General features: G+C 42.5%; 1 protein-coding gene and 1 pseudogene across 6 annotated transcripts in view; both read left to right on the forward strand.

The window, feature by feature from the left end:
• The window catches only part of Dab1 (DAB adaptor protein 1), a 1,131,348-nt gene that overhangs the window by 308,215 nt on the left and 806,631 nt on the right, over positions 1-16,502 (forward strand). The window lies entirely within an intron of this gene.
• On the forward strand, positions 7,670-8,488 carry LOC116096321 (annotated as a pseudogene).

A 16,502-nucleotide genomic window follows, 5' to 3' on the forward strand; every position in this document is an offset into this window, starting at 1 on the left:
AGAGAGAGAGAGAGAGAGAGAGAGAGAGAATCCTGAAATATCAAAAGTCTGCTGATTCTATATCCTAGGCACTGTCAGCAACGAGGAGACATTGGTCTATTGTCACTTTCAGCAGTCTAAGTAAGACATTCCCCTAACTTTTAGGGACATCAACTTTTAGTCCAATGCATTCCCCTAAGTTTTAGGGACATCGGGCCAAATCAGAATTTTGTTTATGGCTTTGATGTAGAAAATAAATTTCAGGATTATCCAGTATGCAAAAGAGATAGGATTTCATTGGATGTATTCTATTATAGATTTAAGCATGGAAGTTAACTGGAGTACTTAGAAAGACACACACAAGTTTGGGTATTGGCTGCTTAAGAGAGAGCAAGGAATGAATTGTCTTTGCATTAGCCATTCTGGCGGCCCTCAGTTACAACTCAAAAGGTTGCTAAGAAATATCTTTTTTCATTTTCTCTCTCACTTGATGAGTGAGAGACTAATTTGGCTCTGGAATTATAGCCTGATAAGGTCATCCAGGGTTATGCACAGGGTAGGGGGAATTTCCTTTTCCTGTAAATATGGTTCCTGGCAAAATTCCAAGAAAGCTGAAGGTTTACAGCTGGATGGGGGAAAGGCCTTGAGCAGTTGCAGAAATGTTTGCTCCTCTGCTGGTGAGAGGCATCTGTTGGGCTCCTGGGTGAGGGGCTGCTTCCTCTTCCTGCATCCCATGTCCCTGCCTTCTATCCAGTGTCAAACTTGGTCCATCCTGGAGCATATGAGAACACCGCAGCCATAGGAGGTAGTAAGTCCGTTCAGCCTTTGCTTTGAAAAAGCTCCTTAATCTGAGGATTCTTTTTCCTGGATGTGGAATGTGGGATTGCATTGTTGGAGAAGGATTCTGGGAGTGGGGTTACAGTGATCCAGAGGAGAGGTCATAACCTCTTGCTGAGTTCCCTCCTCAGCCTCTTCCATTATTTTCTCTTGAACACATTCCTTCCTGGAGAACCTGTTCTCAACTTGTCATACCAGGTGAGGATTTGTCGGGGACGGGGTGGCTCTGCCTGTGCCTTACAGTTCATTCTGCTTCTGCTCTTTCTCAAAGGAAGTGGATGTGGAGGCCAAATACTTCAGCATAAAATGTGCTTTTGCTGTATCCCTCGCCAAGCCACCTTGCCAGCTGGGCCTCAGTTTCCCCACCTGTAACTTAGTGATCACACCATCATCCAAGTGTCCAAGCCTATCTCCCCACCCATCACTATCATTCTCATCTGGAGAGGAGGCTGCCACATCCACTGATCTGTGCTGGCCAGAGAGTACAGAGATCCAGTCATGAAGAAGCTGAAGTGCCCTGAAAAGGGCTTAGGGCAGGGTAGCCAACCTTGAAAGGGATGGGATTTTTGTCTTTTAAGCCATAGAGCAGCCTCTAATCTAGTGACTCCAGAAAATGCGATAGATAATTGGCCAGACCCTCTATTGCTAAACTAAAAAAATTTGTGAAAACAATTGAGAGAAAAATCAATAGCAGACTTTCCGCACACACAATGAAAAGACAAGATTGCCACACAATTAAGAGCTGGGCTCAGGTTTCTACACTCTGACTGTCTTGTTCTCCTGTTTCTAGGCCACAGTTGTTCGTCAGAAATAATTAAACATTTTCCCATGGGCAACAATTACTTGCTTAAAATATTATGAGTAAGGAGAATACATTTATAATTACCTAACCTTTCTGAAGGTGAAAATATATATTATCCTTTTCTGTTCCATCAAAGGAGCGTCTGGATCTGCCAGCACTCTGTTCTCTCTCTCTCTCTCTCTCTCTCTCTCTCTCTCTCTCTGATCTATGCTCTCTCATCACTTTGTGCTCTGTCCCCTGACTGCACTAATTGCCAGAAGGGTGGAACAACATTTTCCAGATACCATACTTTGGATTTCATTTTTGGGAACTTTTAGGAAATCAAATCACAGTTCCTCTTTCATTTTTTTCCATGTCATTAAACTGTCTGCCTGTAGTTATTAGGCATCTATGAATGGCCCCAGTGCTTTGTTACAATGAGAATGACTATAGCAATTTCTTCTTTGGAATCCAGAGCCTGGGATTGACATGTTTTCAATAGATTCTAGATTTCCTCTTAAACTCTCACACAGGGAAAACATCAAAGTAATAATAATAATAATAATAATAATAATAATAATAATAATAATAATAATAATAATAATAACAAACAGCAACAATCAATAACATGCAATAGCGAACTCTTTCAGAAACAGACATTTCTTTAATGTTTTTTTTTTTTTTTGGTTTTTCGAGACAGGGTTTCTCTGTATAGCCCTGGCTGTCCTGGAACTCACTCTGTAGACCAGGCTGGCCTCGAACTTAGAAATCCACCTGCCTCTGCCTCCCAAGTGCTGGGATTAAAGGCGTGCACCACCACTGCCCGGCTTCTTTAATGGTTTTATCTGTATCTATTAACTATACATAATGATGAGCTTCACTATGGAATTTCATTCACATACATAATGTATTTTGGTTATACCCCCCATACACTGTACCTGCTCCTGCCTCCTCCTGCTGCTGCTAACCTCCCTTGACTTCTCAATTAGCTAGATTTCTGCTTCCTGACTTTTTTAAGGCAGGCATTCTAATGATGTATGCATACTGTTTCATTCAGTACAATTGGAAAATTTGCAGATGATGGAACTGAGGCCCAGAAATGTTAAAGATCTTGCCAAGGATCACACAGCTAATGACTAGTGAAGCTTAAATATGGTCTAGAGACGATCCCTTTAGCCAGCATAACCTTCTAGTTGGAAGGCTCCCTCATATTTCTCTATCAAGTCATTTCTGTTCAGTGTTTACTGGCATAAGAACATATTTTCCATGAAATACTTATCAAAGAGCTGGCTGTCCTCACCCTTTCATATTAAGCCTTTGTGTTCCCTAATTTTTTTGGTCTTGTATTCTCTTACTGTTTACAATTATTGTTTAATTTTTTCTATGAGAATTTTACACCTCCTGTATACGCAGAAATATTATCATCTCTCTCCCTCAGTTTTTCCCCCTACTCTACCTTCTCCTCCTCCTGAGTCCATTCTAGCTTCATATGGATGTTGATGTCCTCGTTTCTCCACCGCCTAATCCTTCTCCACCTCTTCTTAGTCCTTCTTCCAATATAACATACAATTTCAAATTAATCCTACCCTATGTGCTCAACTATGTTCACAGCAGCTCTATTCATTATAGTCAGAAATGGGAGATGACCTATGTGTCCCTCAACCAAAGAATGGCTAAAGAGAATGTGGTACATTTATACAATGGAGTGTTACTCAGATGTGAAAAACAACAACACCATGAAATTTGCAGGTAAATGGATGGAATTAGATTTAAAAAAAAAAATCATTCTGAGTCAAGTAACCCAGACCCAGAAAGACAAGCATAGTATCTACTCACTTATAACTGGATATTAGTTGTAAAGTCAAAGTCAGTCATGTTACAGTCCACAGATCCAGAAAGGCTAAGGAACAAGAAGATCTCAAGGTGGGGGTGACGGGATGTGAATCCCCCTGGGAAAAGAAAACAGAATAGAAATCATGGGTAAATTCTATTCCAATAGAAGAGAAGGGTGGGAGCAGGGGAAGCAGGTAGAGGGAGGGTGGAGGGTGAGAGAACTGGATGAGACAGCTTGAATTGGGGTGGAGGGATATCTTGGGGGTGAGCTAGAAACCCAGTCCAATGGAAAACTCCCAGGACTCTATGAGAGTGACTTTATCTAAAACTCCTAGCAATAGAAGATATGGAGACTGAAATGGCCATCTCTTGTAGCTAGACAAAATGTCCAGTGAAGGGATTGGGACACCAACCCAATCATATAACCTTTAACCTACAATTTGTCCTGCCTGCAAGATGTGCTGGGTAAAGGTGTTGTAGACATTGTTGGAGTCACCAACCAATGACTGTCCAGTCTAAACCATGCCACAAGAAGAAGCCTACCCTTGACACTGCCTGGAGGCAGTGACTAGATAGCCTAGAGACCTAGGATAGAATCAAAGTAGTCCTACATATATGTACACAAATATAGGGCCATCTACTGGAGCATGGGCAACATACCAGTGGCCACACTCAGAATGAAGAATGATTCCCAGCAGCCGTCAACTGCCACTAGCTCCTTAGGAAGGGGTGAGACGTGGTCTTGTACTGTTGATGTGAGTTTAGAATGCAATAGCCATATCACATCTAGAGAACAGCCTTTCACAGTACTCCTTTCCATATCCTGGTTCTTACATTCTTTCTGCCTCCTCTTCCACTTTATTCCCAGAGCCTTGGCAATGGTGTTGACAATGGTGTCCCATTTAGTGCTGAGCACTGGCAGTCAATTAGTCTCTGCATGTTGATCAGTATGACTGCTGCCCATTGTAAAAAGAAATGTCTCTGATCAAGACTATGCGTATAATCATAAATATTTTAAAAGGCAGTTTCACAACAGACCATTTTAATAGCAACTTCCACCCTCTGATTGTTGTCCTCTTTTCAATGGATTCTTCACCAGGTTTGATATGAAATTACCTCCTGCAGAATATGCCTTAAGTCCCAGTAAAAAGTAGTTGGTTACCTCCAAATAAATATGCCACTATTGTACCAATGAGCACAGTTTACCTCTAGATGTGATATGGCTAAACAACCTGAAGTGTTGTTATTAAAGCATACAGGATCCAGTGCTGGGTAAGACCATTGATAACTTCTCTTCCCCAACAGGCTGCAGAGCACTTTCTAGCATTATGAAAGGTAGCCAACAGGGAGGAAACTTCTCGGTCACTTTAAACTTGATTTCTCTGTGTCTCACATTTGGCCTGAGTGAGTTTTGTTTTTGATTTTTTGCCAATGTGTTATAATAGTAGCAACTCCTCTTCACTTCCCGAGTGTATGACTGGGACACACACTGACCTAGGGCCTTGCTCCTCTCCTCCAGTATGCATAAGAATGATGCTTGGTTGGTATCTCACCTTGGTTTTCCAAGGATGCATGAAAAGGTTAAGATGTATTGCTAAGGTCACACAGCTAGTACCTTGGGAAGCAGGAACATCAGGGCAGTTGCTATCTTGTGTAACCTGTTTTAACTCACAGCTTGTACTGGGTACTGACTATGGTATACTAATAGGAAAGATGTCTCAGAGGCCCCACTTTTTGCTAGGTATCAGCCTGGCTGACTCATATCCTAGATTTCAGGACCAGTCACAGGTAGAGTTTCAAAAAAATATGCTACCTTCTGAACTGTTCTTTCTCTTACTTTAGGAAAACAAGACTTGGCCAATTATGTTGAGTTTTAGTACTCTTCAGTAGAGTCAAAAATTAGGTAAAAATCTGGTTAAAATTATAGTTGTCTTTAAAAAATAATAGTGTTTGCCTGCCATGCATTTACACACTCTATTGGTTCAGAGCATGGTCTCTATTTGATTCTTTGCTGCATTCCAATAGCAGGGGGTATCAGGGTTCCCTATGAGCTCATCCTCTGTGATACCTATATAGTATACATGGTATAATATTCTGTGCTGGGAATCATGCTAGAGGTGCATTGCAGTACAGGATCTCCTCAACCAGATGTCATTTCTTATTTGCACATTTTATTGAGGTACAAATACTTAAATGAAGGACACATTCTACAGCCAGCATGCCTTTTCTATCTACGTTCTAACACTAACCAGCTGTGTGACCCTGGACTAATAATTGTGCATTCCTGGCTTCTTCTTCTATCCATTTGTGATGCTGAGGTGACGGGAACATCAAGGGTCTCTGTGTGAATGAATGAGTAGATGTGGATCATGCTTGGGATAACTGGATCTGACACACTGGCACCTGCAAGTGTGGGCTCTTATTACTGGTAGCCAGCAATAGACCTGTCATTTGAAGAACACTTTTTTTTTTAATAAAAGAAAAACAGCTCCTCATTATCTCCCTCTACCCCTACTTTCAAAGGGCCACTGTATTTTTTCATATTCTCTTCTTGTACTGACACCCCGCACTTCTCGTGAAGGTGAGAACACAGCAAGCCTCTGTGTGAACATTTAGAGCAGGCAGGAAGTCTGTATTGCAGCACACTCTGCAATTAGCAGCACACTCTGCAATTAGCTGCACTGGCATTCATATTACCCTTAAGTCCTGGACTGCAGCCCTGTTGTCTGATCAGGCTGTAGATTTTGACTGATGCAGCTGATAAACTGTTTTCCCTCCCTGCCTTACTCTACAAGCCTTTGGGTGCCATTCCAGTTTGTATAAAAGTCCAACCTCCAATGACCCATTAATTTTTGCTGCTTCTCTTATGAACTTTTCTCCACAGGGCAGCCAGAGGGATGGTTTTGCAGATCAGATAGGATACTTCTCCTTAGACATTCCTAGATGCAGTAAGAATCCAAACCTAGACTACCCTGTGGACTGCAGGTCCTGGGTTTACTTCACTCTAAGATAAGTTCCCTTTGTCTGCAATTTCCTTTGCAGGCCATTTGCTATCCTGTGGTCTCAACATGAGCTAGAACTCCCTAACAGAGTCCTGATTTGATTACTCTGCATGAAACAGTATACTGCTACCTCATTGCCACAGCATCAATATTCCAGAACCAAATACCCTCTTTGCCAGATTATGGTCCTGTTCTAAATGTCATTTGCTCATTTACCAGAGTCCTCTGTTTGCTCTGGAAAGAATGACACTGTCTCTGAGCTGTTAATCACTGGCAGTGCTCTTTACTTTTCATTTCTTGGGGTGGAAATGAAGTCAGGATAAGAAGTCTTGTTAGCTGGGCTGGAGAGATGACTTGGAGGATCCCAGCACCCATGTCTTGAAGCTCACAACTGCCTGGAATTTCAGCTGAAGGTATGTACCTATAGTTTCAGCAGTTTGGAAATATGTGCACAAGTGTATCTGAGATGTGCATTGGCAGACAGGATCCTAGTACTGAGGATATTACCAACTAGTGAGACGTGACTAGCTAGTACATAGTCTTGCATCACAGGAAGCTGTAGAGAGACACTGTCAGTTGCTGGTTGTTGAGAGGAGCATTCGGATAAAAATGGTGCCAGCAGGGATGACTTAGTGCCTGTACTAGTTACCAGCTATGGGTAAGTTACTTATTCCCTTCTGAAGATCACTAGGAGTGCCTTACTTTTGAGGTCTCTGCTGATTGGATGGGTTAATAAATGAAAGCACTTAGAGCAGAGCCTGGGTTGTATGAAGTACTCTACGATTACTGTTATAATTATCAGCTGACTGCATGAAGAGGCATCAGATGTACCTTTTCCACTACAGTGCATGATGAACAAGGGATGGGCACTCAGGAAGATTTCCATTGCTTTCCTGGTAGGTCCCAGTTTATAGCTTGGTCACTCCCTGCAGGCTAAAGAATCGCTTCTGTATCCCAGAGTTTCCTAATCAGTACCCAGCATCTCAGCAAGATCACCTTGTAATTATACTCTACAAAATTTTTAAAAATCATAGTGTAGCATCTCTGCTCCTTCCTGTTCCAGCAACAGCTACATCATCTCATGCAGTGCCAGCCTCATCTCATAGACATGATGGGGAATGTCGGAGTCAACAGATTTGGCTATATTGAGTACCTAGTTACCAGGGCTGCCTTCTTCTCTGCACTTGGCAAAGTGGAGATTTTTGCCATCAATGACCCCTTCATAGACTTCAACTACATGGTCTACAAGTTCCAGTATGACTCTGCCCATGGCAAATTCAACAGCATGGTCAAGGCTGAGAATGGAAAGCTTGTCATCAAAGGGAAGCCCATCACCATCTCCTTGGAGAGAGATCCTGGTAACAACAAATGGGGTGATACTGGTGCTAAGTATGTTGTGGAGTCTATTGGCATCATCACTCTGGAGAAGGCTGGGATCCACCTAAAGTGTGAGGCCAAAAGAGTCACATGGGGTGGTATGAACCACAAGAAGTATGACAACTCATTCAAGATTGTCAGCAATGCATCTTGCACCACCAACTAGTGAGGCTCCTGACCAAGGTCATCCATGACAACTTTGGCATCATAGACTCATGACCACAGTCCTTGCCGTCACGGCCACGCAGAAGACTATGGGTGGCCCTTCTGGAAAGCTGTGGTGTGATGGCCATAAGACTGCCCAGAACATCATCCCTGCATCCACTGGTATTGCCAAGGCTGTGGGCAAGGTCATCCCAGTGTTGAATGGGAAGTTCAGTGTCATGGCCTTCTGTGTTCCTATCCCCATATGGATCTGACATACCACCAACTTGCCAAGTATGGTGACATCAAGAAGGTGATAAATCAGGCATCTTAAGGCCCACTAAAGGGCATTCTGGGCTACACTGAGGACCAGGCTGTCTCCTGTGAGTTCAACAGTAACTCCTACTCCTCTACCTTTGATGCCTGGGCTGGCATTGCTCTCAACTTTGTAAAGCTCATTTCCTAGTATGACAATGAATATGGCTACAACAACAGGATGGTGGACTCCATGACTTACATGCCCTCCAAGGAGTAAGAAACTTTGGACCACCCACCCTAGCAAGGACACTGAGAGTAAGAGGAGTTCTTGTCTAAACTTGGCCCCCAATACTGAGCATCTTCCTTATGGTTCTGTCCCAGACCCCCATAATAATGGGAGGAAAGTACAGAGCCCTACTCTCTTGAATACCATCAATAAAGTTCACTGAATCCCTCACCCCCACAAAATCGGAGTGTAGCATGGTGGTTCTGAGGCCTGGCTGACCCCATGTGCCACAAAAAGGAGAAGATATTTTTTGAATATCAGAGTGATAAGATAAATCTGTGCTTGGCCCTGTAGCTTTTGAGGTAGGAAGGGATGGGAACTTGTGTCCCCACCAGGTCATGGGGTAAGGACTGAATGTCATTTGCCTAAAGAATCAGGAAAGTTTTCAGTCACATTGTACTGGAGAAAGCTCATCATAGTGGCTATGGGAGGTCGGAGAAAGAATAAGAGTGGAGAAAGGGGAGTCCTGAAATGTCCTCCCAGGGGAAATATGTCCTAGAGGCAAAAGAAAGTGGGAGGAGCTAGGCTAGGGGAAAGGTAACTCAGGTGATCAGGACTGGACATGGGGGAGGGAGAAGCCATAGAATTCAGTGTGACTTGGGCTTGGAACTTAAAGCTATTTATTTTTTATAACCCATCTCATGGCTGACTTTGTCGAGTCTGCACAGTGCAGAAACTTGTCTTGTTCTCCAGGCAGAAATCTCTTCTTCCATACAACTGAGACTTCAGCTTGCACTTGAAACTACTGGCTGCCACAGACTCTGTAGACAAGATGTCCTACAGGTTCCCTGGGAAGGGCTGGTGTTTGTCTTCCTTAAATAAAGCAACCTGTTGAATTGCAATGTCCTCAGCTCCCCAGACCCTTCACAGAAGAGTCATTTGGCACAGCAGTTTTTAGCCCATTTTTTATGTGCAGGAAGTTTTTATTTAAAATATAATTCTATTTTATTGTAATGTATTAGTCTAACACCTTTTTAAAGGTAACAGTGTCCTTTTAAAAACTAGTTATACATGAAATTTCAAAAAATAAAACAGAATAATGACAGTTGCCTTTGCTTAAAAGAGAAAATCCTGAGGTGCAGGTACTTCTTTCTTCATTTATCTCTAATTTCATTACTCTACAGATCCCTTAGAGCATATTAAATGATCTTGAAACCATTCGAAACCATTGTTTTAAAACAAACATACTCTTTGCATCACTGACTTTTTAATAGAACAATCAAACGTATCGTTTTAATGACATGGGCATTTTATCAGAATCATTGTTGTAATATGATTGAGTTGGTGCAGATAATTTGCATTGACAAGGGCAGGGATCTAATTAAAGTAAGCAAAGCCACGGCTTTATTAACATGTGCAGAGTAGCAGTCTCAGTGTGCTGGTGATAGGCCAAGTTTTAGCCAGGTGCTAATATGACTTTTCTGGGACATTCTTCCTAGATATCTGTTGATTCTACCTTTCTCTGCTAACTGTTATCCATGTTTATTCATGCTATAGATGCTGTACCCTTGTAGCAAATATGATGATTTGAACATCTCTAAAGGTAAACTTGAGCCTTCATAGTGGGACTCTTATTGGCAATTCTTCGGTCACATGTTGACGCAGTTCAGTTTCTGTTGCTGTTATAAAACACCATGACCAGAAGCAACTTGGGGAGGAAAAGGTGTATTTCACCTTGGAGCTGTAGTCCTTCATGAAAGAGAGCCGGGTTAGGAGAGCTAGGCAGAAACCTGGAGGCAGAAACTGAAGCAGAGACTATGGAGAAATACTGTTTCTGGACATGTTCTCTATAGCTAGCTCACCCTGCTTTCTTTCCCCATCTGGGACCATCTGCCCAAGGGTAGCACAGCCCCTACATGGGCTTGGCCCTCCCACATCAGTCATCAATCAAGATGCCCTACTGACTTGCCTATAGGCAACCTGATGGAAACGATTTCTCAGTTGAGGTTCCTCTTCCCACATAACTCAAGCTTGTGTCAGGTTGACAAAAACCAAGCAGGACATATGTCAACCCCTAAAGCTAGTGGACATTCAAAAGTCATTATGATTGATAGTTTCTCAAGAATCTTTCTGGAAATGCCAGGTGAGACAGCTCTCTGATTACAAAAAAAAAAAAGGTTTTGGCTAGAATCAAGCAGCAGATGTCCACTACAGTGCTGCAGCCTCTTTTAAAAAGTGTTCTTCACAAGGCAGCCCAGTTAGGGGAAAGGCATTCAAAGGTAGGCAAGGTAGTCAGAGACAGCTCATTTCCCTTCTTTAGGAGTTCCACGTGAAGACCTAGTTACATATGTGCAGAGGGCTTACCTCTGTCCCATGCATGCTGTCTGGTTGGTGGTTCAGTCTCTGTGGGCCCCTATGGAGCAAGTATAGCAAGTATAGCAGATAGCGTTAACAGTGTCAGGGTGGGCTCCCTTTTATGGCATGGGTCTCAATCTAAACCAGCCATTGGTTGGCCCTTCCCTCATTCTGCTCCATCTTTTACTCTACACATCTCATAGGGAAAAGAAAGAAAAATAGGTCTAAGGCTTTGTGGCTGGATTGGTGCCCCAATCCTTCCGTTGGAAGTCTTACCTGGTTACAAGAGATGACCCATCTCTCCCATTGCTAAGAGTCTTAGCTAAGGTTGCCCTCATAGATTCCTGGGATTTTCCTTTATCTTAGGTTTCTAGCTCATCACGGAGATGACCACCCCCAGATCAAATTGTCTCTCCCAGTACTCTCTGCCTCCACTATCTCTCACCTCATTCCTCCTCTCCCCATCCCCATCTCCTCTAGCACCTAGTCCCTTCCCTCCATCACTCTGATGTCTAGTCTATTTCTCCTTCTAGGTGAAATTCCAGTGCCAATCCCCTCCAATTCCGGGTCTCATTGTTTCTTAGCTTATTTGGGTTTATGTTTTGTAACACTGTTATCTTGCACAATAGATGTGCCTAATATTATTGCAACTGGATATGCCACAGCTGGTTGATATTCCATGGAAGACCTGTCCTTTTCAAAGGAGAACAGGAAGGGCAGAGGCAAGAGGGAGGGACTGGGGAGGAGAGGAGGGAGGGGAAGCTACAATCAGTTTGTAAAGTAAAAAATAAATTAATTACAAAGATACATTTAACATTGATAGTGTATGTAGAACATTGTTGCAAAGATCAAAGATGAAAACACAGAATAATAGCTAGTAAGTAAGCTAGTACTGGGTGTGTGGGTGTCTGGCATTTTACATAATCTGATGAGATGGACCAGGCAGAATTCATCAAGAGTCGGAAAGAAATTGACTGAACAAAGGAGCTGTTAATTGTTCCCGGGGAAATCAGGTATGACTTATTTGGAGGTGACATTTGATAATGTTTCCATGGCAGAGGGAAAAAGAGTTATTTAGGTGGAAAAATGAAGCATGGAGAGGCTTGGAGTTAAAGTACCGAGATGGGGTGTCAGAGGTCAAAGCATGGGTCCAGAGACCTGGCAAGAGTAGGAACTCCTTCCTCTGTTTATCCACACTCCTTCCTAAGAGCCATCATCTTCCTAAAGGCCTTTAGAGGCTGGAGAGGTGACATGTACAGCATGAGTTCTGTTAAGTTTCACCTGTCCCAGGAGCTGGCTTGCTTTGCTCTATTTTCATAACTCAAGTTATGTCTGCAAGACCCTCCAGAGAACTCTGGCTCACGGCTTCCAGATCTCCTGAGCACACTCCTGTCATATATAGGATCCCTCCTTTCCTTCTGACCACTCTCATCTCTCCTCCTCCTTTCCTGCTCTCATCTCTCCTTTTTCCATTGTTTTTCTGATTGATCCACCCATACTTTCCACCCTTCTTAGGAGGAAAGCCATTCCTTTCAAAGACCACCAACCAATTTTTGTATCCTTCTACTTCTATAATTTTGTCTTCAACCCAAACTATTATGTCACAGTCAGGGAGTTTGTAGAATAGGTTCTTCATCCAAGGTTTCCTGGAATTTACCAGGTTGGTCTTAGAGCAAGTCAAGTTGTAAGGCCTCCCAAAGTAACGTCAACATGCAGTCAATTTAAGACCAAACTCTTCAGTGGCTGTGCAGGGCTCAGGGAGCCCCTGGGCTTTGGGCCCTTGGAAGCTTGTCTGTGGCTGTCCTGGCTAAAGGTGTGACCTGGTTTGCATACTGCAGAGGCAGAAGTCTAGTTCCTTGATAATCACCAAGACTCTGCTGTGCTCAGGGTTAATGGCATATTCCCAGGCTTGTTAGACTGTTGTCTTGTTCTCAAAAATTATGTTTTAGCCTTCTGGACATCTAATTTTGCAAATCAGTGTCGGGTACAGAAAGGAGCCTGTCACTTGAGCAGCACATTCAGTAATTTTAAAGGTCAAAGCCCCACATGGAAATGAGCTTTCAGCTATTGAAGTACATTGATTTAAACACACATAACAGAAAATGTGTACTTATGGCACAGGGCTACTTATGCATATATAAATTAGCCCATTAGATGCACTGATAACCAATATCTCAAGCACTACTCACTGATCATCAGGGCAGCATGGTAGAAAAACACTGATAAGTGCAGAAACAGGCTTCATTTTAAGGACATTGCAATAATAGCTCTCAATTATAGAGTGTCTACTTATGACAGGCATTCAGCAGCTCAGTAGTTTACCTCAAATCCACATGACAATCTTGCACAGTAGGAAACTCAAGCTCAGCAAAGGAAGGAGACACATCCAGGACAGTACAGAGAAGAGAACATGGGAGTTCAAATGTCCTCAACAGCATCCCTTGCCATGGATGGCAAAGTACAGAGAGAGCATGCCCCATAGGGAAGGCTGCCAGGAGCAGGCTGCCCACAAAGAGGTGGAGAATCTTCCCTTTTCTGTGTCCCACAAGGACAATTCTTTCCTTTCCAAAAAAAATGCTAATTTCAGAAGGCTAATGATAGCTGGGGTTAATTATATTTTTGGTACATATTCATTCCTATTAATTTCCTTATTTTATATGATCTGATTGGGTTATATTATATAGGAAGTAAAAGACATGCAATGATCTTTTGTGAACTATCCTTATATGTCATCACCAGTATAGATTATCAGGCACTGTCCCCAAAGGTGACAGAGTGTACTCTGTTGTTTCTCTTCACTCAGCCAAACCGTGTATCTCTAAACTGTTTGGATTATGGAAGCAAAACTGACCAGGACTGGTAGAAGGTCTGTCTTGATAAATCGGGAACAAAAACACCATAACTAATGGCTTCCACAATGGAAGGTGCCCTGGGAAATAAAATATAGAACAGAGGGACTGGGGGCTTGTATACTACGATTCTGTGTATGCATCTGATGGGAAGTATAAATAGGTTTCTTTCCACAAAAGACCTGGGGAGCAGTGAATGGGGGAATAATTGACTTGTCTTGGTATGTTTGTGAATGTGCATTTTTATCTGATGGTAAATATGCCGTTGGCCTTTGAGTCAGTCACCCACCATAAAATTTCCTCAGCCTCTTCTGCACCAAGATAACGTGCCCATCCCCCTACCAAGAAAACATTTCAAATTAGCATTAATCATCCAGTGTCTTGGTTTGGGCCCTACAGCGAAAGCCACCTACTGCAGCTGAATGCCATTCAGCAGGCAAGAAGTGATTTGCAATATAATTTAAATGAAGAGTTGGTTTCCTTTCCCATTTAGAACACACCAGTATGGAAAACCGATTGTCAGACACTCTGGTGATGTGCATCAACTTGGCTATTCACTCAGAAAATGAAGTTTCCTGAGACACTGGTACATTTAATTTATTTTTTTTCCCTGTGAAGTTAACTTCAGCTTGTTAAATACAATGACTATGCAAGCCACAGAAAAACCAACACCATTAATTTTAATGCCTATAATGTAATGGAAGAAGATTTTATGCATTTGGAATCTTTTTCCCTTTTAATAGAATGTTTACTTGCCCTGCTCCTTATGAGTTAATTATTACTTTCTCTTCATAACGCTCGACTTTTATCAGAGCAGCCAAACAGTATGTCTGTTAATGTCCTGAGTTTAAGAATTGCTGGTGAATCTAACATTTCTAAATGGTTTATTGCTAATGCTTCCAAAGCTTGGCAGCATGATGTGTGACTGTGTAGCTGACAGGAACACAACACAGCTGGTCCTGTGCAGAGCCCCGACATCTATTCATATAAAACATCTCCCTTTAGTACAATTTCTTTCTTATGCTTTGATTGTCAGGTTGAATGACTTTTCTGTGAATTATCTAGTAGTAAGTTATGATTTGGTGGCTTTCTCTCTTTGCTCATTCTCTTATCTAGTTCTCGTGCATTGGCTTACTCAGTTAATAGACATTTAGTGACACTCACATCAGAACCGTGTGAAGTGTTAGGGATTGATGATTAAAACAAGTCTCCATTTTAAGGGAACTTGCTGTGGAGTAAGATTTTCAATAAGAAGCTATGTCATTGGAACCAAGGGACTGGTGTGCAAGAAAATTGGGTAATAAAAGTAATGCCAGGTGTGGCAATGCACACCTTTACTTCCAGCCCTTGGGAAGCAGAGACAAGTAGATCTCTGTGAGTTTGAGGACAACTTGATCTACATATTGAGTTCCAGATGGTCCAAGGCTATAAAGTAAGACTCTGTTGCCAAAGCAACACCAACACCCCCCCAAATAAAAAACAAAAAGCAAACAAACAAACAAAAAACAAAAGAGAACACAAAAAAGAGGACACAATGGAGGCACGTCTCTCTGGAAAGGGGACTCCCATCCAAGGGTCTGTTGGAGCTGGATCTTGGAACCCTAGGCCTTGGCCTCCTCTTATTCATTGTGGAAGGATGCAATATGAGAAGGTACTTCAGGCAGAAGTTCTAACATGTGCAAGCTGAGATGAAAAGATGTCAGAGACTTTGACCTTCTATTGGGTTACATCTCAGCAAAGCCATTCACTGCAGAAAATGCACGGACCCTACCCACTTACAAAACATCATGACTTGGCATTTAAGTACCCTGTAGGTTATAGATTGTTCTCCTCCTGATCCCATAGTTGACTGGGACCTGCAGCTCACTGCCGCTACCCAGCATGAAAAAGAATACTAGAGCATATTTGTCAGTTTGAGAAAGTAGAAAATTTCAAAAAGTCTAGCTTCTACTCCATATACATCACTTTCATCCATCACTGAGTCAGAACATTGTGAGTGGGGACATCATTCCTGTACCTTTAAACAAACCAAAGGGCTGACACTCGCCAAGCTTCCCATCAGTCAGTCTCCTATTTGGAATCTGAGCCTTCTGATGACACTTGGGAGTAGGTATCATAAGCATCCCTGTTCACAGATGAAGCACATGCCAAGTTTGGTAACTTGCCAAATAGCAGAGGGACTGAACTTGGCATCAATAGAGATCCAAAGCCGGGCAGTGGTGGCACACACCTTTAATCCCTACACTTGGGAGGCAGAGGCAGGCAGATTTCTGAGTTTGATGCCAGCCTGGTCTACAGAGTAAATTCCAGGACAGCCAGGGCTATACAGAGAAACCCTGTCTCGAAAAAAAAAAATAGAGATCCAAGTTCTTTTGACTACAAAGCCAATGATTTTTAATGTCGTGTTCATAGCCTCTACTCTTGAAAGCCTTCAGTCCAGGTACACAGATAAGATGTGCAAAGAGCGACAGTCATAATGCCTGTGTCAACAAGTGACAAGAGCACACACAATGTGAGATTCAAAGTATGTGAAGTATTGAGAATCATGCCTGCCACACAGGTAAGCATGTGCTAACTGCTGTAATTGTGATGACTAACCTTGGAACAGTGTTAGAGTCCAGTGGTACTAGGGAATTCAGAGATAGAGGACTGTATATCTGAGGTTAATGGCCAAGAAACCTTACAGAGTTGGTGACAGTTGATGTAGATTTGAATGGCTTTGGGGAAGAATCCATGTCAAGAAGATTTGAGCATACAAGGTGATTGCTTCAGCAAAAAGAACAGGATGCAGGAATGTATGCTGACTGGAGGATTCCATTAAGTTTAATAAAGGCAAATAGACCAATTTGATTGAAGTGGGG

Source organism: Mastomys coucha, unplaced genomic scaffold (genome assembly GCF_008632895.1).
Source record: "Mastomys coucha isolate ucsf_1 unplaced genomic scaffold, UCSF_Mcou_1 pScaffold18, whole genome shotgun sequence".
NCBI lineage: Eukaryota > Metazoa > Chordata > Mammalia > Rodentia > Muridae > Mastomys > Mastomys coucha.